The 23,581-nt window shown below is 44.5% G+C and overlaps 1 protein-coding gene and 1 non-coding gene across 2 annotated transcripts in view; both read left to right on the plus strand.

Annotated features, from left to right (window-relative positions):
- MAML2 (mastermind like transcriptional coactivator 2) overlaps positions 1-23,581 on the plus strand; it is a 212,273-nt gene that overhangs the window by 68,843 nt on the left and 119,849 nt on the right. The gene's annotated exons all lie outside the window — the stretch shown is intronic.
- MIR6570 (microRNA 6570) lies at positions 370-469 on the plus strand. The gene has a single exon (NR_105437.1). It is a non-coding gene; the product is annotated as a microRNA 6570 (primary transcript).

Below are 23,581 nucleotides of genomic sequence, written 5' to 3' on the forward strand. Positions count from 1 at the left end.
AGATGCCAGATTTACCACAAGCAAATGAGAGGCTACGGAGGCCCACATGATTAACTGACAAAATGGAGGTGGAAACTGGGAGGAAATGAGGTGAAACACAAGGGAACAACAGCTCGAAAATACGGACTGAAAAGCAGAGGAGGATAAAACACCTGGGTTGGAGACTTGAGAAGCTGATAGGTGTAAAAAGGCAGCAGGAACACCGCTCAGATACCCTTATATAGCCTTGGCCTTGAGTCTTTGCTTGTCCTCCACTGGAAAATGTGGCAAAACATTGCCAAAGGTTCCCAGTGCTATTTATGGAAATGAGATAAAATTGAAGCCAGGTTTGGGGTAAGCAAAACCTCCTTGTTCCCGAGCTGTAAAACCAAAACCCTGGTTTGGATTAAGGACCCACTGGATCTGCATCTTCCAAACTTGGGAGAGGAGAGCCTGTGGGCCAGAAATCCCACCAGCACTGCACCATGCCTGGGAGCTGCTGTGAGCCGCGTGCAGTACTACAGGGCTCTGTGCTCTATGTATTTGTTTAAACTTGACAAAAACTCAGGCCTTTAATCTGCAGCAGTTTATTTGAACAGGCTTGGAAGACAAGGTTATTGGTGTTGTTGTCTGAAAGCCGTGTAACTGAGAAGCTTATGCTGAAGATTTGTAGCTGCGTGTCCACTCAAATATGTGAGGATCTGCATGTGGAGGACCCAACGTTCAGAAGTGAAAACTGTGTCCACATGGAGAAGAGCAGATGTCTAGTTAGAGTCCCTAGAAAGGCATGGAGCAGTGCCCTAGACGAGCTGCGCAAGACATGCTGCACAGATCTGCCCATCCCCATGTCCCGCGTTCATATGTCTGTTTGCCCTTTGCACTTGTGCCTTGGAAGCGACTTGTCCCTTCATCTGAGTTCACATTCATGCATTCAGAGGACACATCTTTAGTGCTGCCTTCAAAAATCTGGCCCTAATTTTAGACCAATTTACTATTCCAATGAAACGAACCTGCAAAACATATGGCACAAATAGCATTCGCCTAAGTGGACTGCACAGTTCAGGTTTGATTTGTGACTTTTCTTTACATTCCCATTCATGTGGGAGTCCGCGATAGGCCTTTAAACAGAATAAACCAAAACCGTCCACAGCTGCCTTTCATCACGAACACGGCTGCAGACAGACTCCAGAGCAGAGAGCCTCTGTCTGGGGCAATTGGTGGGACTACTGTGGAGGACGGCTTGTGCTGCACTCCCGGCCCCAGCAGCAGCAGCACCAGGCATGCTGCTGTCTTCAAGAGATTCAGTCTTAGGGCAGAAAAAAAGGAGGGAGAGAGAGGAGGAAGAAAGAAATCATGAAAAGAAAACCCACCACGATGAAGATTTGGTAGTGGATTTTAAATCACATTTAGACATAAATCCTTTGAGTTCACAATTTCCATAGATTACTGGCATCTGTGGACCCCAGATAGACTGTAATCACTAAGATTGTTCTAATCTTCCTATGGGAGGTTTTCAAAGGAAGTATTGAATTACACCAATTCTTAGCAGGGCTGGGTTTTAACTTGCAAGAAAGTGCTTTAAACCTAAATGCATACATTAGTGCCAGGGCTGTAAAGTGAGGGCATAATGCTTGTAACTTTCATACATCCTGATGTGTAATTTGTTATCTGGACAATAAAACTTCACAAGAGAGACATATGCTCAGCTGCACCCAGTGGTAAGTCTATTACAAACCGTCAGGCCAGTGCTGTCTCTGGACCTTCTGTGTGACAGCTCCCCGCAGCACATTCCTGCTTCTTTGCAGGGAGCGGGGCTCGATTCCTGCACCAAGGCTGACTTGTGCTGCTTATTCATTGAGCCTAAGGTGGTCCTGCTGCAGCATGGCATTTTGTGCCGCTGCACTTTGTGCCTGCCCCTAAACCCAGCCCTCGTCACTCTCTGATTCTATCTAAAGATCTATTTGGTATGGAGAACACTGCACAGAGAGAGCAAAGCTGTGGTGTCCCTACTCATGACCAGTACATCCATCAGAATGAAGTTAGTTGCATGCACCTATATAAATGTACATTGAGATTTTTTCTACTGAACACACTAGATGGATGTGGGAAGCTGATGTGGGATGGAAATCCCGGCTGCTGTGTCAGATTCATCACTAGTACACTAAAATGAATGGAATTACACCAGGGATTATACAGTCCCCATATGGGTTTTTATGCCTGGTAACTCCTCGACTTTAATGGGTATCAAATCTGCGCCTGCTATACTGGGTTCCACGGCTGAATGCTTTTGCTCCAGTGCTAAGGGATTAAATAGACAATTGAGGTTTCTCAGAAAGGATGTAGAAAATGTAAATCAAAAAGAGAGTCCCTGGCACTGGTTGCAGTGCTGACAGCCCTCACAATGCCGGCTGCCTCCGACTGCTCACAGTGACCAGGGCATGGGAGCCCACATGTCCCCCCAGCCTGCTCCAAAGGATGCGATCTGCGAAGCTGAGCCAGGATCGCTGGTGTGTGACCGGTGTGAGAGCTGGAGGGGGTGGCAGAGCCCGTGTCACCGTCACGGCGTCACAGCTCGCTGACTCTGCCCCATTTAGCGCGCAGCTCGCGAGCCAGATGCTAACGTGGGGAAGCGTTTGCCTTTGCATTGCATTCAGATAGCTCTGAAATTTTAGGAGCCTGTCAGGAGGACTCTGAGGTAGTGCTACATCTGCCCCAAGAAGAGAACTGCTGGAGGGAAGGAGCTGACCTTGAGAACATACTCATGCTGGGCTGTAGTATTTTGTCATCAAAATGATCTGATTTACCAGGGCGTCAACATTTTTGTTAACTGCTTGGGAATCAGCACTTTTTTTTTTTATTCAATGACAGTGCAAGTTTCCAGTTTTGGGTTTACTTAGGGGAAAAAAAAACAAAAAACAAAAAACCAATTTCATTTGTTTGGGGGTTTTGGTTTGCTTTGGAATTGTGCTGCTTCCCGGCAAGGGACCACAGAAATTAATTCTCCACAGCTGTGTGCAAGCCAAGCTGTGCAGAGAAAACCTGCTCCATGCACTTGTTGATGTTCACACAGGCTCCATGTTGTGTGGTGGGACAGGAGATGGCCGTGAGAGAAGACTAAGGGTAATTTGATGTGTGCTGTTGTCAGCATGAAGCTGAGCTGCTTGCCTTGTCAGTGGGAGAAAAGAAGGTATGGGGATTGGGAAGGACAATGCCAAGCACCACCACAATGTGCTGTGTTGTGGCAGCTGTTTGTCACCTGTTGTGCCATGACAGTGTGAAATTCATCCCTAGAGTCCACTCAGGAGTGACTTGTGGTGTGCAGAGGGTGGTGGTGGGCAGCGTGGTCTGCAAGGCTATTGAGGGTACTTAAAAGGAGAAGGTCACACTGCAGTGTGGTCTCATGTACCTTGAGACATGGCAGCCCACGAGGGCCCACGCCTGACTCCCCAGTGCACTGCAGGGCTTGGTGTGGGGTTCCTCTCCATCACCCCATCTCAAGGATCTAGGTGTCAGTGTGTGCATAGATGTGGGATGGCAAATATTGCTAGAGTTGTGAATGGGGTGAACCTCATGGTTTTCATTGCCCTGGCAGTTTTTCCTCTGTCCCTCCAAAAGAGCTTGGGCTGACGTTATGTGTGGAGCTTAGCCTTGTTTAATGAATATTGAGTCATTTCTCAGAGTCCATCAAACTGTTTGGAATAGACTGCCTCACACTGAGCTCTAGCTTTCTCTAACCTTCAAGCAGTTTTATTAATGTGAGCAGGTTTTGAAGCGATATGGGCTGTCTACTGGCACGTACAGACTGTCTGCTGGCTTAACCAACTTGCCGACTTACACCCTCCATTGTGCATACTTCTGTTGATATCTGTGTTGCCTGTTGAGCTGAAGCAGTGCAATTTCTGTCTGCAGGTCAGCCCTCTCATCTGGGAACTGCAGAAGTGACTTCCCGGGAGTGATGATAGTGCTTTGGGCTTTTCTGAAAAGCAGTCAACTGTATAGTCAACTGTATAGTTGCCTTCAGGTGGGGTTAGACTGGAAGGCTGGAGGTGATCTCAGCCCTTGTTAAAGCTGGATCTCTCCAGCCATGCTATCAAAAAGCAGCACACTGCCTTTCCTGCACGTACACTTCACTCCCAGCATGGTAATGGCCCCTTCAAGAGCATTACACAAACGTAGGTCAGTAGGAGCCGATGTACTTGGTCCAGGTGGTTTGTATGGCTTGAGGGCAAACTAGGGGCTCATTTCAAGTGTAAGCACAGTCTCGGAGGTTGGATTCCTTCTCTAACACCTCCTTGCTCTGTGGGTCTTCTCCTTTTCACCTCCTGTTTATTTCCTCCTTGCTGTCAGCAGATCAGCAGGACGCATTAGCTGAAGCATAATTCTAGACTAGAGCTGGCTGCTATCCACTCAGTTTGAAGTGGCCTTGCTTCACAGAGCCATATATGCAAGTCCAAAAATATTCTTCAACTTCAGCAAAGACCTGTGGAAGAGCAGCATATACCTGCAACAAGAGTAGTGTTAAGACTGATTGAGTTGCCTGAGTTGTCACAAGCTTTGTACAGACCTGTCTCTCAGATGGGACTGAATTCATGACTTAAATGGGTGCTTTAGGTTGATTTACTGGAGGTTCACTTAAAAATACAATAGGATTATGAAATATGGGTATCCTCAAGTAGATTATTCTTCACAGAGGGGTTGTTTTCTCTGTCTCTAGTCTTTCTGAGCTTAAAAACCAATGATTTAGTAGCTGAGAGCTATCAGGGGAGGACAGTAGTCCTGATTTTTCTCTGACATATGCTACAGTAAATTAATAATAATTCTGTGGAAGGCAATGAAATGGTAATAACCAGGATAAATCTTGGTGAGTAAGAAACATACGAGTGCAAGTCTCATATATTTTCCACAACACTTAGGGAAAAACTTTGTTCATTGTGCATGGAAGCTTCTTCTTGGATCCTTTTGGAAAGATGCTTCCTCTGTGGTCAACTTTGGGCCCAAATTACCATGACTGAAGCCACAGCACCTCATCTGAGATGTAGAGTTCTCCATGTGCATGCATGCTCTTAGCCTGGGGCCAATGTAAAGTACTTAGGCTTATTTCAACCCCACTTAATTACAGGCTAAACAAGAACAAATTACCTTGCTGCAGGCTTCCAGTATGTGCAAGGTCACTGACTATGGCTCAGCTGACACGTGGTAGGATCCAAACTGTAGCCACATGAGTGTTGTGTCTAAACAACAGTGGCAACTTAGGCAGTAACATCAGTTGAGTCCTGAGAGTAATTAATTAATCTAACTAAACATTGCCTCTTCTTATCTGTGAACAGAGTTGTATTCACCCAGCTCAGCACGCTGTGCGTGTTAGTGTACTCAAGCTCTGAGTTACCTGTTCATGTTGCTTGAGTTTCTGTGAGGCTCTCTATATCCTGGATAAGGATATCAAATACTTTGAGATACTGAGATATAAAGTACCAGATCATGGCATGTTCTTAACTCTTGTTTGAGCTGTTTCTGAAGAGCTGCATTTGCAGCTCTGTAGCCAAGACTGTGAGATGCGTAGTGGCCTTTACTGACTCACTGGATAGAATGAGGCATGTTGGAAGAATGCAGCATTTAGTAAGATAATGCCCATATTGATCATTCTTATTATTTCTGTTACAGAGGAAAAATCTTAACTCCAAGTCAGAGGGACAGATCTGCTATGATCCTTCATTTACAAATGAAGTGCAAAGAGACAGAGAACCTGCAGGAGAGAAGTGATGGCACAATCCTGTCCCAAAGGGGTGGGACATGACAGCCCATACAAATGTGATTGCCTGTTTGAATGTCTCATGGTTGATTTCTGTCTCAAACCAACTCACACTCTCCCAGATATTTCACTGGCACAGCTCACTGTTTCCCGTAGGCAGTGTGGGTGTGTAGTCAGACCCTATTTTGAAAGCTAGAAAAGTGTAATAGTTTGGATGTGTTCTGTGGTGTGTTGGTGGTGGTAAACACCAGGGACCAATCCCAAGTGTTAATTGGAAGAGACACAAGTATATGTTTTGTCCATTAAGTCACACAAAGAGTCAGGGCAGAGCAACGAAATGAGCTCAGATATGTTGCTTTCTAAACCTTTGTCTTAACAGCAGTTTAATATGCATGGCAAGCAGCTGAAAAGAGCAAAACATGACATGCCAAGGTACAAAAAGCCCCAGCACTTCCTGCTGGAGTGCAGGACATTGGTGCCCAGTATGGTGGAGATGCTGGGAGCCATGAGAAAGCCAGGGGAAATTGGTATGGAAAACATGGTGTTAGAACTCTCCCTTTTATTATTTTTCTAACAGAACATTGTCATTTTGTTTGATGGAGTTGAACCGTGACTGTCACAGACTTACCATAGGCTCTGGTGGTGGTTCTCTGAGCTTACCATTTATTTTCCACACAGACAATTCATAACATTTCCCCATTTAATGTGGAGAAATTCAGATAAAAACTACAAAGAGCTTTACTACTGAAAGGAGAAAAGCATGCAGTCCATCACCAAAGAACTGTGCCAGTTCTCTCCATTTGATGACTAATGGTAGAGTGTCTTAAACCTTCTCCCTTGGTATCATCTGGATTTCTGACAACTCTATTCTCTCATGGGATGAGTAAATACCAGTCTGTTCCCAGGAAGATTAACTCATAAAATGATGGGGGGGGTGAAGGGGGGAAGAAAGAAAAAGAAACAGAAACAAACTTCTCATCTTGTTGCACTTAGTTTGCCCTCCAGACTTTAGGACTGAGTTTGAAGTTACTTGTATTTGCCTACATTCATAAAAATCTTGCAGTGTTTTCTTTTTTTTTTTAAAGCATATTTTTTCTCACCAAAGCAGCAAACTAAGAAGGGATTTAGCACCTTGAATAAAAAAATCTTTGTTCTGCTAGGAAAAGGAGTTGGTAAAACTTCAGTCAGTTACAAACCCTACCCTCAGCAGCACAGAATGCATCTTTCTTGGCTTAAAAAAAAAACTCCCTCTACTTGAGCAGTCCCTTCTGTAACCAAGTGAGGAGCACCAGATGGGGATGGAAGCAGTCCTGGCCCACTGCAGCTCCGTGGACTTCAGCAAAGCCAGATTTCCCTTTATCATCCCTGGGAAGAAGGATTCACTTCATTTTAGTGACTAGGAATGTGGGCCTTGTGTCTCAGCTGCTTTTCTAGGGTATCCTTGCAGTCAGTGGAAAGAGATCAGTACATTCAGAAAGCATCTGTCCTGCCCACCCATCTCTAGGTGGGTTGAGTTGCCTTTAGGAAGTGTTTCTCTGCACATTGACTGAGGGACTGTGCTTGTGGGGCAAGGATAGAGGCTGAATCCCGTGCTAGGTGTCAGCACAGCTTGCAGGGTTGTTCAGCTCTGGGAAAGGGAACTATAAAGCAGCAAAGGCAGGACAACAAGATAGCAGAACATAGCACAAGCCTCATCATTGCCATCTTTTCTGTAGACCTCTCAAGGGTTCTTTGGAGCTCCAAGCCTCAGAGCTGACTCTTGCTCTTCCTTGTGTCACAGAGAGGTCCATATCATAGAATCATAGAATGGCTTTGGTTGGAAGGGTCCCCAAGGATCAGCAAGTTTCAATCCCCCTGCCACAGGCAGGGCCACCAACCTCCAGATCTGGTACTAGACCAGGTTGCCCAGGGCCTCATCCAACCTGGCCTTGAACACCTCCAGGGATGGAGCATTCATAACCTCTCTGGGCAGCCTGTTCCAGCACCTCACCACTCTTCCCTGTAATGAACACACCAGTCTTTCTTTTCCTCCAGGATCTACATCATAGGCAGAACTGAGGTGTGTTGGTCCCAGGGCAGGGAGAGGCTGGGGTAGGTCACAGATTGCCTTCACAAACTTCTGTACAGTTACTTCCAGCAGGATACTTGGTCACCCTGATATCTCATCAGCTGGGTCTCTGCTCATGTGGTCCTTCCAAATTTTCCTATGCATTCAGAAGCCAGGATCCTGGGGCAGACATTTTGCTTGGCTCTTAGACCTAGTTCACTGAACTACAGAGACATGAAACGCTAGAGAAGTTAAAGGCTTCATTTCTCAGGAACTTGACTTTCCAGTTGCATTTGCAGCAAGGACTCAGGATCCAGCCTTTTAAACCGAGTTTCTTAACTGCATTTCACCAAAGACAGATTAAAATAGACAACTCAAATACAGTCAAGTGATTTATAGCATCTGACTCTACAGTCTTCTGAGATCCAGTTTATATAACAGATGCTCTATATACACAAGCTAATCCCTGCCATTGACACCAGCTGAGGACTGTTTACTTCATTACCCAGACAGGATAATCGCATGCTCCCACTTCCCCAGGTCATTTATCCAAGGAATACAAAGCTCTCTACAAATGTTAATGAGTTAATCAGTGTGACACCCCTCTGTAAGAGCAAGTTTGCCCAAATGCAAAATGAGGCATTGATCAAGTAAAAGACCTGCCCACATTCACCCTGTGCCAATCCGCGCTGAACTCCAAGTGCCACCAACCTTGTCCCTAGTTGTTTGGAGCTGTCTCACATAAAATAACATAACTGCTCACAGAAAGATAGTTCTCCATTTGTTGTTTTCTCATTGATCTCTTTTTGTTTGGTTTTTAATTGCTATTAACATTTAGGAGGATCACTTTTCCTCTACTAGGTCAGGTCTTTTGCACTTGTCACTGAACACCAGGCTGAATCATTTCTTCTTAGTTTTCTGCTCAGGTTGACACATGTAGTTTTGCTTCTGAGACACACTAAAACCACTCTGGGATTCAGGGCACTGCTGTGCTTTGATGACAAAGGAGAGGAAAAAGAGTGCTTAGACTCTTCTCGGGATGTAAGCTTCACATCAGGTAGGAAACAAATTTTGTTATTTTCAGGTTTGAGAAGAAGAAATTTGAGTGTTAAATTGGTAATTGTTAACTAAATGGAACATGCGCATCTGTCTTTGAGAATGGGAACATCTCACTTCTTCTGTTCTTGCTTTCGTCCTCTCCAGTGCAGATGATGGTTTAGAACTGTACAGTCAAAACTGAAACACAAATTAACATGGGTGATTTCTCTCCGATCACAGGGAAGGTTTCTAACTGACTGCAAGGAAGCTGTGTGCCCTGTGCCAGAGATGAAAATCTCTCCCTACCTGTGGTCTGTTTAGCAAGGGACATCATGCACAAAGAAGCTGCTCTCCCAGCAGCAGCCCCTGTGTTGATTTATCTTATGTTCTGACTGCCGTGGAAGAGCTTGAATGTTAGAAAAACAAACAGCATATCATAAAGCTGTGAGCAATATTGTATCTGCTTTGCATTTCTGCACCACTCTGGCAGAATACTTAACATATGCTTAACTTGAGCTGTGGCATGTGGGTTTTATCAGCCTAAATAGAGCTGCTCACCTAGAATCAGTGAAGATAGGGTTGTAACGGGCCTCAAGATGCCAATCTCCAATTTCTCCCATCTTACCTAAAAGCAACATCATCAGTTTCTGAACCAGCTACCTGTATAGCCTGTTACTGCAAACCTCCACCAATGAGACTCCCCTTTCTCCAAAGGCAGCTTCTACTATGCTACTTGCTGTTAAGCATGTGTGTCAATCCTTTGGTGGCCTGGGACCAGAGTCAAGGAAATTATAGGATATTACATTTCAGAGAGTAATTTTATGCATGGTTTTACTCATTCACTTATTTCATGTGGAAAACATAGCAGCAGTGATTCAAAGCCATTCAGTGTCAGTGTTTTTTGTGGGTATCCTGCATTTACCTTTATCAGAGGGTATGGTGGACATCCGACAAAGTAGCATTGATATCTAAAGTGCTTATGACAAATATAGGCATAAACTTTGTAATGAGGTCTCTCTGTGCCTGGTTATTTTCCACCAGCAGCTTCCTGGAGTGTACTCCGTAATTAAGTCAATTTGAGGTAGTTATAAAAATGAGCATATTTATTAAGAGGGTATCTAATGGTTTTCAGTAAGTTTTTCATATAGCATATCCATTAACTTTGCAAGAAAGCTAGTTGTATGGAGAAGGTAGCAAATGCCATTTTAAGTAGAAAAGGGTGCTATTTACTTCCAGTGAATTACTTGGAGCCAAGTTTTTTGCCCTGTCCTCTCCCTTCAGTAGGGCAGAGAGATCAGGCTGGCCTGAGAAGCACCAGGGAATTCTGGTAGTATCACCATCAGGCCCCTAAAATGCATCAAGCTCCACATCATGTGAGGGCAGCTCTTTGTGCAACAGGAGCTGTGCCACTCAACCCTACCTCCACTGGCTTAGGCTACTCCTCTCAGATTGAGCAATAGCAGTTGATTTCAGTTTGGCTTCCAGTCAGTCTCTAGCCTGCATGGCTCAGATTTAGCTTTGACTGTAGAGTCACAAGATGAAGATTTAACCCCTGCAGGTTCAGGGATGCAGTCTTTATCTCAGTGAAGAGCTGTGTTCTCCATCCTCAACACACTGCAGCCAACCCTCTGCTAGAGAGTGGTGGATGCTGCTATGGCTGGACCTGGAAAGGGCCCTGACCTGGTGGTACCAGGATCCTTCGTCTGTCCCATCTGGGTGTTGTCATGCTGCCAAGGGATACCCCAGGCCTCCTGACCATGGGAGCAGGTCAAGCACTTGTGTATGGCCAGGGCAGCCATAGGGGTTTACTGTCCTGATGTAGGCTGGACTGCTTAGGCGCTGGCCTGCAGACAGCACTGCTCACACAGTCTGCATGCCTCATGAAGCCTCCTCCCATTTCTTGACCCTCTTTTTTCTCACCATTTTAACATCCTTTCTCCACACAGCTCTCCTCCCACATAAAAAATCCAGTGACTTTTTCCATCACTGGTCTCAGTTTTGAGCACTCCCAGGCTCTTGCACAAAGGATACCTGCTACCCCAGTCACCCTTCAGGAAAAAAAATATATATATTTGCAAGAAATTCTGTTTCTCCTCACCCTGCAGTACCTTCTGACCAAGGTCAAGGGGCTTCGTGGGCAACCGAAGTCTGGGAATGGCACCAGTGTAGTAAGGCTGCAAGTGGAGATTGCAGGAAGCCCCATGTTTTGGATGTCCCGAGTCAGGCTTTGCTCAGTTCAGGATTTCTCAAAGCATCTAGAAAATGACTCATTTATTTTTTCCCACTCCTTTCGAGAATCTGCTGTTGGAATACATCCCTGTAGCTTGGATAGGTCTTTCACAATGTTGTTTGCAGTTCATTTTTAGGCTTGTTGCATGCAGTGAACTCTTGTGTCATTTCAGGCAGCATCAGGTGAAAGACAGGGGAGGAAGAAAGATGAAAACTTCTCTCTGCAGCACTGTTGCTTAGCCATGCATGCGGTACATCTAAAAATAACAGCTAATGGAATGGGAAGCCAACAAGATCTGTTGATTTATAATGGCTTTTTTCCTGGTTTATTGCTTGAGTGCCCTGCCCACTGAAATTTGACATTGCAGCCAGACTGCCATTAGATAATAAACGAACGCTCTCCTCTTCGCTGCTGGATAGCCCTCTGAATTTCTTGGCATGAGCCATTCTTTTCTAATATCATCCAGACAAATTAGAAAAACTAGTTCTAAACTAATTAAAGAATTTTGTTCTCTTCCCGTGATGGGTATTAGGAGATACATGTAGGTTAAGAACCAGTACAAGAGATACATGTTCACATCTGATCTGGATCTAAGAAATGCACCTTGGCTGGATTTATATTTCATTTTAGGTATACATCTGTGTCATTGGTTTGCATCAAGAAACACTGAGATAATAAAGGGTAGGTGTCCAAGCTTTCTTCCTTTCTACTTTCAGCGTTAATCCCTAAGTTGTCTTTAGAAATAATTTTGTCACCAGTAAAACAAAAACATAGCCTATTGATCTCTGTGTATATTTTCACTTTTAAAGGCACAGCAGATCATACACTGAGAAAGTAATATTTTATATGGTTTGTAGAAAATAAACCTGTTTTTATCACTGCAATAAAAACTGAGCCAGATGTTTGGAGGAACATGTTCCGTATGGACGAGGCTTACAGTTGTGGAACTTGCTAAAACCACACAAAGCTACAATTATGGAGAAAACAGGAAGACAGCTTCCTCCCTGAACGTGCACCATTTCCCAAGGAGGAAGTGGGCTTTTTTTTGTGCTCTTTGTTGATTTTGAAGCTGAGAGACACCTATTAGGTCAGGACTGTAAAAGGCTTATGCTGGCAATGACATCAGTGGTAAAACCACCCCCTCCCCGCCCCACAACTCTAACTGCACTTTTAAGAGACTTCTGCTTCCCCTATAAAAAGGTGGAAGATGCGTTGACTTCTTTGTTTTACAGCCAATGCGCTGTTTAATATGCGGATACCAGCACTGTCCACTTTATGAACATACTTCCAGCTTCACAAAAAGCAGAAGGTCCTCCTAAATTTCCACAAAAGATAACAAAGTGCCTCATTAATTAGCTAATTTGATTTCACTTTATGGCCCAAAGCCCCACTGTGCTGAGGTGTGGCCTGCCACATCTCCAGGCGTGCCCAGCTGCCTGCTGGCTGGAAGGCTGCAACAGGGCAACACCGAATGTTTATTGCCCTAAGGGTAGTCATAAACAAACATTTAGGTGGGGGAAAACAATATGTTTCCACCTGAAACCCATGGAGATTGTGTCACTGCATTTGGTTTTTAATGGGGGCAGAGGGGTGTCTACATGCTACCAGTGGGGATCCCACAAAGGCTTTCCAAGGGCCTCTGCTCTTCTCTGACGCTCCTGAAGAGCAAGGTTGAATGGACGCGGGTATAGTCAGTGCTTGGGACTTAATCTTAAATCCTAAATCCTGAAGAGTTGAACATTTTATCCCAGTCCCAGTGCAATTCCATGGGAAACTGAGGCTTTGCATTCTCAGAATGCACCGAACATGTCACAGTGGTGAGCTCTGTGTTACGCACGCAGGGAGTGCTGCATCTGCATCTGAACGTAAGGTCAGCTTCCTGTTAGCACAATATATTGTCATCTAATCTGGAAGTGCCGTGGGGACACGTGAGGAGAAAGGAAAACCTACATTTTTCAAATACTGTCTGTGCAAACTGGAGTTAAAAGTTGCATTTACAAAGTACGCAGTGAAGCGTCTTATTTCCCCCTGTCGTAGTTGTAATTTTTGAGCAGAGGAAGGAGACAAAATATGAACTAAACTTAATCTTTGTGTAAATACACCCCAGGAGGCCGGTAAAAAAACTCCAGTCGGTCATGCCGCGAGTACCTCCAGCTTTCTGTGTATTTGAGGAGACTTTATCCTCTGCCTTGTGGATGCTTGCAGTTGGCCATCTGTTTCTGCTCCTGCATTCCATCTGGGCAATTCTACGTACACGTTTGGAAGAGGAAATATTTTCCCTTTTTTAACCCAGGAATTGGTTATCTTTTCCCTTGTGATGGATTTCTCCATTTTGCTGCTAGATGCTGCTTGTTCTTGATGCTGCATTTTATTTCTAACCCTGAGTCATAATCTGTCTGATAGATGGGTTTCTGTTTCTTGAGTGCTGTAGGGACCACTTTACAAACCAATGACCATAACGTGTATGTGACCCTTTAGCAGAGACAAGGAGGTTGGTGAAAACAGTACTGTCATATCCAGACTTGATGTCTAAGCCTGAGAAGGTACAAGTGGTCTTTTTGAATCATCACGTTTGTGAATCATCATCACTTTTGAAAGCACCACTTCAGAGTCCCCACAGACAGCTCTAGGCTTTATTCTGTCCCCAGCCAGGGCACAGACTACAGTCTTTCCCAAAGAGGACAATGCAGGTTTTGATCCCGCTGAAATGTTGGGCTCACTGTTGGAGGATCTGGGCAATGATCATAGAATCATAGAATTGTTTGAGTTGGAAGAGACCTTTAAGGGTCATCTAGTCCGACTCCCCCTGCAATGAGCAGGGACACCTACAGCTCAGTCAGGGGCTCAGAGCCCTGAGCAGCCCGACTGTGGATGTCTCCAGGGATGGGGCATCCCCCACCTCTCTGGGCAACTTGTGCCAGTGCCTCACCACCCTCATTATGAAGAACTTTTTCTTTATATCCAATCCAAATCTCTCCTCTTTTATTTTGAAATCATTTCCCTTGCTAAAGAGCCTGTCCCCTTCTTTCTTACAGCCCCCTTTAGATACTGAATGATAATCCAGAAGATCCACCTAGGTAATTCAAGAGGCCTCTTTATAATCAACAGTGCTTGCAGGAAAGGGCGGTATGTTTGTGGCCTGGAAAGGGGCCAACAAGAAGCGTCATCGACCTCAGCTCAGTTTAACTAAGAGCATTTTTCTTTCTCGCTTGTTTTATCACACCAGACCAGTTACTTTCATGGGATTTGGACTAAGTGCTGCCACACTGTATTGGAAGTTTTGACAGTTCTTTTAGTACCCTCTAACAGGCTTAAGAGATAGGGCAGCGAGCAACCGGGATGTCATCCTCTGGAGCACGGGGCTTCAAAGCAATGAGCGTCCCCCGTCCCTCCTCCCTCCCAGCACAGCCTTTAGTTACAGACTGTGCAGCTGCAGTGAAAAACTGCTGCAAGTTGGAAGGAAACGAAGCGGGTTGTTGAGATCAGAGCCAGGTGTTTTAGGAAACAGTAGAAGGAAAAGATGTAGCATCTGCAAATTCTTTACACTGTAATTCCTAGGGTACAAAGCTTTTTGGTGAGGGAATCTTATGTAAAGTCCCCATCTTTTCTTCTTCCTGTGTGAATCTCAGTGTGGTGCAATTGGAGCCATTTCTGCATCCTTTTTCTTTTTGTCTTACCCAGCATCTCTGCCTTGCCCAGATACACCTGAGAACTTCTTTCTGCCTCCTTCAGCGTTTTCATTTAAAACATTTTGGATCCACAGATAACTGTTTACTTCTTTATTATTCATACAGTTTTTTTTTCAGCATTATCATAAATTATTTCCTTAGAGAGATTTCTTTCCTAGCCCACGATAGAAGGAAAAACGCAACAATTTGTTGCTCAGTTTGATTTCTTAAACTAAATTTCATCTTATCTGCCTTTTGATTTCGCTGGAAGCTGGGCCTCGTTGTTAATGTACACATGTAGGACAGAACGAGTTAAAGGACCGACCACAGCGGTGATTGAAATTGGCAAGCAAATAACCTTAATTTAAATAATCCTTTTAAGTCGTGCTTTGCTCTGTATAATTTAGATATTTTCCAAAGGAAAAGTGGAAGTTGCTGTTTCATAACCATTAAAATAGATTGATTCGCAACTAAAAATGGATTTTACACTAAACTTCGGGTGGTTTTAGTAATTGGGAGGATATATAACATGTAGATGTTGAAGCTCTAACACAGTTGGCCGCAGATATATTCAGATTGCGATGTTCTGTCAATTATGGTATGACATAAAGTCCTTTTTATCAATGACAGTTTTGCTGGTAGTTTCTATCAAACTGCATGTGCACAGAGCCAGAATACAAAAATAAATGTAGAAGACCATGATGTGAAGGTGCCTGCTATCACCTGAGTATGCTAGATATTTCAAGAACAAGCATGTCAAAACTAATCTACATTTTACAACCATTTGACCTATTAAACAATAGGAGAACCATCTTTAGAAACTGAATTGGATGGATTATTTCAGGCCATCCTGCCCTTCAGTTTCCAGCTAGCGGGTGAAATCATCCCGTGCGTGCTTTTTGTTCCTAGACGAGAGAGGGAAACTCGGTCTGCTTTTGTGTTGTTTTTAATTCTCAAGTGGTGTCTTAGCACTGAGTGAACCAAGCTGAGGGAACCGAGAGGAAGAAGAAGTGCTTTCTGCACCTGCAGAACAGGCTGCAGCTGTCGGGTGCTGGTTTATCACTTCAGTGGGTTCTCCGTCCAGGTGCTCAGCCAGAATGACTTCCCCGAAGTCGGCTCTTTTCTTTCTAAGATGTCAGGAGCTGCATGCATGGCCTGAGTAGTAGTCAGATTTCATTTAAGATGTGGTAATAGATTGCTTAAGTAGCACGTAAAAATGATTTGAAAGGTAATGTAACTAGGATTTTTATTAAAGGAGAAATTGTATTTAAGTTGAATTAAAATGGCGATAGTATGTGAATAAACTGACTGATAAAGGCAAGAAAATCCCAGATAACCCACATATTCCCACAATTCTCTGTAGAAAAAAAGAGAACAAAATAATGTTTTTCTGGAAATTATTTTTTTAAATGCAGTCCTTTTTTACCGAAGTCAGTTGACTTTCCTGACTTGTATTGGAAATGAGAAACTCATTCACCCATTGCTCCTTCCACGTTTGCAGCAGTCAGCGACTTGGCCAGGCCACATGCAGACCCCACTGAGCAGTCCTCTATGAACTTGCCTATTCGCCTTTTTGAAGCCACTTCTCCTTTTGGCAGGCAGTTCCCATTCAGCTGCGCTTGTGTTTTAATTGACTGGTGAGCAAGGCACTGGTGAGGTTGCACCTCAAGTGCTGGGTTCAATTTTGGGCTCCTCACTACAAGAAAGACATCAAGACCTTGGAGTGTGTTCAGAGAAGGGCAACGAAGCTGTGAGTGGTCTGGAGCACAAGTCTTATGGGGAGCGGCTGAGGGAACTGGGATTGTTCAGTCTGGAAGAGGCTCAGGGGAGACCTCATTGCTCTCTACAACTGCCTGAAAGGAGGTTGTGAAGTGGGGGTTGGCCTCTTCTCCCAGGTAACAGCAGTAGGATGAGAGGTAACAGCTCCAAATTGTGGCAGTGGAGATCCAGATTGGATAATAGGAAGCAGTTGTTCTCAGCAAGAGTGGTGATGCACTGGCACAGTCTGTCCAGGGAGGTGGTGGAGTCACCATCCCTGGAGGTGTTCAGGAACCATGGAGATGTGGCACTGAGGGACGTGGTGCGTGGGCGTGGTGGGGGTGGGTTGATGGTTGGCCGAGATGATCTTAGAGGTCTTTTCTGACCTTAATGATTCTGTGTTTCTTTGATTCTATGGTTCAGGGCAGCTTAAATGGTGTAAAATAAACATGATACATTTCGGCTTTTCAAAATGTCATTCAGAGGGTTTTGGATGTCACTGCATTCATTTCAATGGTGATCATAATGTGCAAACTGAGAATGGCATTTGTGAGGATGAGTTCATGTTGACTCAGCAACGTGGTCACCTTGAAGCTCTGCTGGTTAGGCCCTTCTTGGAATGTGGCAATTTCCCAGTGTTATTGCTGCCTTTGGAAGCTCTATTTGGTACTTTGAACACAGGGTGTGCTTTCAAAAGGACTGGGGAATGAGTTTTCTCACTTCAAGTATGACAGAATTATGGCAAAAGAAGTCTTACTCTCCTATGCTATGAAACACACGGACTACACACCAGCTCAAAGCACAAGATTTTGGAGCACAATCTGAAATTTTCTCAAATCTGAACTTTAACCAGAGCTTTTGGTTTAGTTTTACACTCACTGTGTGGGTCTGTTGCTCCAAGTACTGTCAACACCCTACCCAGTAAGCAAAAGGCAGCAAGAAATAGGAGATCACCCAGCACTTACAGCATAGTTAATTGCTTGTGTAACATATAATGACTTCCTGAGGTCCAGTGAGAATGCCAGAAGTAGCGGCTACAGCTCAGGTCTCTGTAACTCCAGCTGAGGTGCTTGCTGGAGCAAAGAGAACTCTGTGCGCTCTGAGCTGCTAGTCAGGATAAAACCAGATCAAACACAGACTGAAGGTATCTTTGACCAGATTTCTCAGAGCACCTAGGGAGCCAGCATACAGCCCTGGCTTTCTAGCCATCTGAGGTGAGATCTGTCTGAGGACAGCCTATTGCACTGGCAGCAAAGTAGGGAACAGTGCACATCTTCGTTCTGTCACACTGTGATGTCAGGGGAGGCCACGATGGTCACTCAGAAGGGTTTGGAGGCACTCCTGGAGCTCCAGCTCTGCCCTTTGAGCTGCCCATCCCTCATTCAGATGAAATTATTCAGCTCCTCTGAAAGCTCTGGAAGGGATGGTAAGGCATTTGGATGGGCAAGCGGGCACTACAGCCATATAAGCTTTGTTCCAGTGGGAGACCAGAATGAGAGAGGGACTTTTGAGTGTCTTTGAAAGTGGTCCTACAAGATGACTAGCATGAATAAAGTAAAACAAACAGAGAAAAAATTGCTAGCTAATATAAAGGTGAAAGGTGAGACCAATTATCCTTGTACCAAAAGTGGCCGGTACTTTCAGGAGAAGACTCACAGCTTTGTACAAAGGAGAGTGTATTTGTCCAAAAGGAAATGTACAAGGCATGTACCAATGAGTGCTGGGGGCAGCAACGGGGAAGGGGACTTGCTGTCAGCTGGCCCACATGTGAAAGCCTTTTTTCTTAGCTGCTAAAGAAAGTAAGTTTTTCAGCTCAGGAACAACTCAACACTTCCTTTCCCGAAGCATTAAAACCAATAACCAGTGGGGCTCCGGTTGGGAAGGGAGCAGGGCTCCTGGTGGAGCTTCTGCCTGTACAGCATGATGATATGGGACATGCTGCAGATCTGCACATTGGCAGGCAGTGAGACAGTGGGACTGAACCACACATGGTATTCTGTACAGACTTTCCTTGGTCTGGACCACAAAAAGCCTGAGGAGCAGCTCTGCCCACAACTTGCACATAGAGGGGATGGATCCAGCCCCCGTGCTGCTCCCAGAGTCCCACCTGATCCTGGAGAGTGGTGAAAAGCAAGCCCACATCTCATAGCAGACAGCACTGAAAGGCAGGTGACATCGATTCAGGAAGGAGAAGGACAACTGGAGACAAGGCAAGCAGACAGCATGCCCTGAGGTGGCTCGCTGGTGCTTATGGTAGTGGACTACCCCAGCTTTCCAGGGGGTTCCATGGCAGTAAAAGGCACCGTGTGAACTCCTGCACGCTGCACGCTGTAGGATACAAGGATGTGGCTGAGCTCCAAAAGGAGTTTCCTTTGTGGCTGTCGATGCAGCCCCTTGATTCATTGCTGCTTTTTGTTTCTCTCTCGACTTGTTGTTTGAAACACATGTGCAAACTGGCCAGAGTTTTGCTTTTCTTACTGTTCAAGGATGATCAGAACACAAAGTGCTGTCTCATGAGTTTTGTCGGCTCGACTCCCTTCCAGCGAGTTGCTCACATCTGATTTTGTTTCCTCTGCCCACTCTCAATAGACAAGCAAGTTTCCAGTGTCGTTTGACTCCTACGCACACTCATTAACCCATTTCCCTCCAATTCCAATCCTACAATGCCCATTTTATCCAATTAATGGTAGGAAATAAGTGGGGCTTTTATGGCAAGGGTGTGAAGTTCCGTCTGACACTTTGCATCTTCCCAAAGAACAATGCTTTCTTAATAATTACGTTCAGATGACCATTAGTCAAGCTGGTGCTGCCACAGTTCTCCCTTCAGTTTTAATGAATATAATAAATAGCAATGAACCTCAGCTATCTGCAGCTGCTGCCATTGTCTGCGAACCACGCGGTGCTTCAGAGAAGTTTATTTTAGCTTTAAACCTTTTTCAAACAGTGAGCAACAAGTGGAAAAAAAAAATAGTTGTTGGTTTTTTTTTTTGTCCGCTCTCTCCTTTCCCAGATGTTTTTGGTGTCACAAATGCTGGAGTGCAATTAAAAAGAAGTATTTGTTAAGCAGGACGCAAGTCAAGTCTCAGGGGACTGAGAGAACCGTGCTGGGGTCTGAAGTCTCCCCAGTTACACGGCCATGCAAATCCCAGCTTTGTCAGTGGTGGCGTATCAGTGTAACGCAGTGCAGGTTTCTCAGTCCTATTCAGACAAGGGAGAAAATCCCGGCCTGACAATCTCCTTGTTTGGGGGAAATCTCTTAAGCTTTTTAAAAATGTCTGTCTATCCCCATAATGCTTTGCACCTTAGGACCTTGTCTGTGGGCATTTCAGAGCACTCCATAATCATTTCCAGCACTGAGAACAGACCTGCGTGCAACTGAGACCAAGTCCCCAAGAGCTGTGGTACCTGGCCCTTGCTCTAAGCACTGACATTTAGCTGACAGCCAATAACAGATGGACAAATACTTATTCTCCTCTCATCAGAACTGAGTTCTTACCCTGTGAATTTTGACCTTTGTTTTTTTTTCATACCGTAATCAGAAGGAAGCAGGGCTGTGAATGTTCCCTTTTAACCAAACCCATGTTAAATTGCTCTTCCCTTATTATATGTCAGCTGTGGGAATCTGTAGTAGTCCTGAAAAGTTTTGAATGCTGGAAACGCTTGGTTTAACATTATTATTACGTACATACAGCTTTTGCAGTGTTGTGATTAAGGTTGTGTCAGCAAGTAACATTTAAAGGCAAAGTTTAAGGACTTAAAACTTGCTGAAGAAATTCATTTGGGGCTAAAAGTTGGCTTTTCGAGCTTTTCTGTGGGAGTTAGCCAATATATTTGAATTTCTTGGCTTCTTTTGGCTTTGAGTCACCATGTTACTGAAACACGAGTTTCTTGTTTTCTCTATTTAAAAACTGATCTTTTGTCTTCCCAGCCATAATACAGGGTAGCCCCGTTTGTTAATAGTTGACCTAAAAATAGTTATGTGTTTCTTATTCAGGGGCAGAAAATGGGTCCAATTCAGACAGATTTACTAAATAACCAAACACACGTTCTGCACTGTCACTTGGGTTTACTTCCCATAAAAATGCCCGATGCTCTGCTGTGACAACTTGAAATGCAAAGGGCTGATCACAAACACTGTAAGGTATTTTGAGGACATTAAATACTTGAAGGGACAGTATACATGTGTAGTATTATTTATTATTTGTATTGCATGTGCATGACAGAGAAAAAACTGAATGGTTTTACCCCCAAATTTGAGTGTTTCACGTTGACTTTGGTTGGTACTGTTGGTGGTTGTTTTTTTTTTTGTTATTTTTTTCTCTACTTATATGTCTGTAGGGCTTAAAACACCGTGAAGCTCTTTCCACTGAGGCTCATCAAAGGTTAAATTAAGGCTTGCAGCAGCCCTGGCAGGCAGATTTTCAAATCACCAATTTTAATGAAACATATGCTGATATTATCCCATGAGTAGGTAGTTGGGTTTGCAGTAGCAATACTTACTTTATTGCAGAGCTGTGCATAGTTATCTTAAATTATTGCTGTAGCATTGTCATTTGGAAACCTTAAGCTTTTTTTTTTTTTTTTTTCTTAGAACTAACTGGAAAGCAGTCTCTGCTTAGGACTATATAAATTTACTTGTTTTCCCTCCATGGAGCTGTTTGAAATATCTTTGGAGTTTGATGAGGAGGTGTTCAGAGGATGATTTGGTCCTCCTGTGGTCTCTGTGAAATCTCAGGTTTATCCCCAAACCTCTTTCAACTGCATCTGCCAGCATCTGCTGTTCTTTTTCTTACAGCTTCCTGACTCATCCCCAGCCTCCCCAGCCAGGGGCAGTCTGTTCAGGAAACCATCAGATAGTTCAGGAAATTGAGGACACATCTTCAGGTGGTTGTGCTTCCATAGGAACCTATGAAAACAGATTTTGGGTCGTATCATCTCTGGAGCTGGCAGTCATTATTCTGAGGGCTCAAACTCATACTTAAGATGGCCAAAGGTTTTGTGATGCAAAGTGGAAGTCTAGCACTGAGAAGAAATCTCTCTAGTCTGACTTGAACCATAGAATTGTTAAGGTTATAAAAGTCCATTAAGATCACCAAGTCCAACCATCAGCCCCTGCTTATGACTGTTCTAGACAGTGTCCCTCAGTGTCACATCTCCACTGGTCTTCTTGGCCACCCGGGCATACTGCTGGCTCATGTTCAGTCTTATGGGAATGGAACATGCTTGAAAATCAGCTGCAATGGAAGGAGCTGTGGAGGATCTTGGGGGGAAGTAGGATGGGGAAGCCTGCATCCAAAGAGGATGGTGCTGGGGAAGCTGGCATTTTCTGATGCTGTTGGAAGATGTACCCCTCAATCCTCTCTTTGAAGCTTAAGAATGCAGGTTCCCTTCCTTTCCGTGTTTTTCTCTACCATATTGCCCGGTGACAGAAGAAGGGACATCAGAAGTTCTATACAAACATGGGAAAAAACTTCTTAACTGTGAGGGTGGCAGAGCACTGGAACAGGGTGCCCAGAGAGGCTGTGGAGTCTCCTTCTATGGAGATAATCAAGTCCTGTCTGGACACTTCCTGTGTAATCTACTGTGGGGAACCTGCTTTAGCAAGGGGTTGGACTCAGTTTTCAGATGTCCCCCCAGCCCTTATGATTCTGTGATTGGGATCTGCATGTCTATTCATCTGCCCTCTCCCTGCCACAGTTCCAGGATGGCTTAGATAAGAAATGGCCTTCCCAGACTAATCCAAGACTCTGTTTTGCTTGTTCCTGTGGAGGTCCATAGGGACACTGAAGGTCCACGGGGCCTACAAGGCAGCATGTGATGCTTGTGGAGAGAGAGGAAAATCCAGTGAGGAGAGGTCATCACATCAGGTTCTTCATTCCCTGACACAGCAGGGGAGGAAAAGCTGCCTCTCAGAGCGCTAGGGATTGGCAGAACCATTGGGTTGCACAGCTTCCTCATGCTCATGCCCATCATGTCCAGCCAGGCCAGCACATGCTGTAGAAGGGAGCAGAGCAGGCCCAGCACTACCCCAGGGAGCTGACAGGGCTGTTGAGGTGACTGCTGAAAACTCAGCTTCCCAACACACTGTTTACTTACAGCTATTCCCTGGGATCCTGAAAGGAGGCGGCCTGCAGTATTTTGTACCCTCTAATTAGATGCAGTTTGAACTGTGTTGTGGTAATGTAGTGAAAATCTGGCCCCTGCTGTGACATCTGCAGCCAGACAAATGCCACCACCCAGCCTCTGGTCACAGTCTTTGTTTTCAATTCATCAAAAAACTGCTAAAATGCTGCAAGGGCTCTCCAGAAGGACAGAGATATTTAAAAGACCAGTCCCTGTTTCTTCCACAAGGCTGAAAAATGCATACAATCTTTTTTAAAACTGCTTTATGAATAGTAAATATTCTTAGTGATTTCTTTGTTGATTTGATTTCTTTTGAGAGAAAAAGGTGCTATTAATTTTGTTGAGAAGTTCTGTGTTTACAAAGGAAGAAGCCTCCTTGTAGAAATGAGCAGTTCTCAAGTTTTGGGAGTCATTTGGTTTGGGGCACGTAAGCTCTTCTTCCTAATGTATTTGTTGTTTAGTTAGAAGAGCAAGCATAAACATTACACGTTATTCACTGAAACATTACAAAAATATAATTGAGGCTCACAAGTCGATTTTTTTGAAGAAGCAGCAGTAGTAGTAGCATCTCCAAGAGCACAGCTTAGAGGATTTCACATTGCTCCAGTCCAGAAGGAAGGCAAATGCCAAACAGAAGAGCTGTCATGAAAGCTATGATATCAGAGGAAGTGGAATGACCTTCCCCACTGCCCAAGCTTAGATGAATCCCTCTGTGACAGCATAGGACTCAAAACCAGCTGTAGGTGTCAAAAGGATTGGCCTGAAAGCAGTAATGCAACTAAATGGATGCCGTTCTTTGTAGTGGAACCATACATTTGCTAAATGGGAGATCTATAATAGTGCTTTAAGGCCCAAGGAGTTATTGAAGGAGAGTCTATTACCTGGCTGTGTGATCCTCCAAGAACTGAAGGATCTCCCAGCTGGAGAACAGCACAGAACCAGAGGCAGTGCATTTTGGAGATGTGCTATTACCCTTTGTCTGGAGGCCT

This window comes from Gallus gallus, chromosome 1, assembly GCF_016699485.2.
Source record: "Gallus gallus isolate bGalGal1 chromosome 1, bGalGal1.mat.broiler.GRCg7b, whole genome shotgun sequence".
NCBI classification, from domain to species: domain Eukaryota; kingdom Metazoa; phylum Chordata; class Aves; order Galliformes; family Phasianidae; genus Gallus; species Gallus gallus.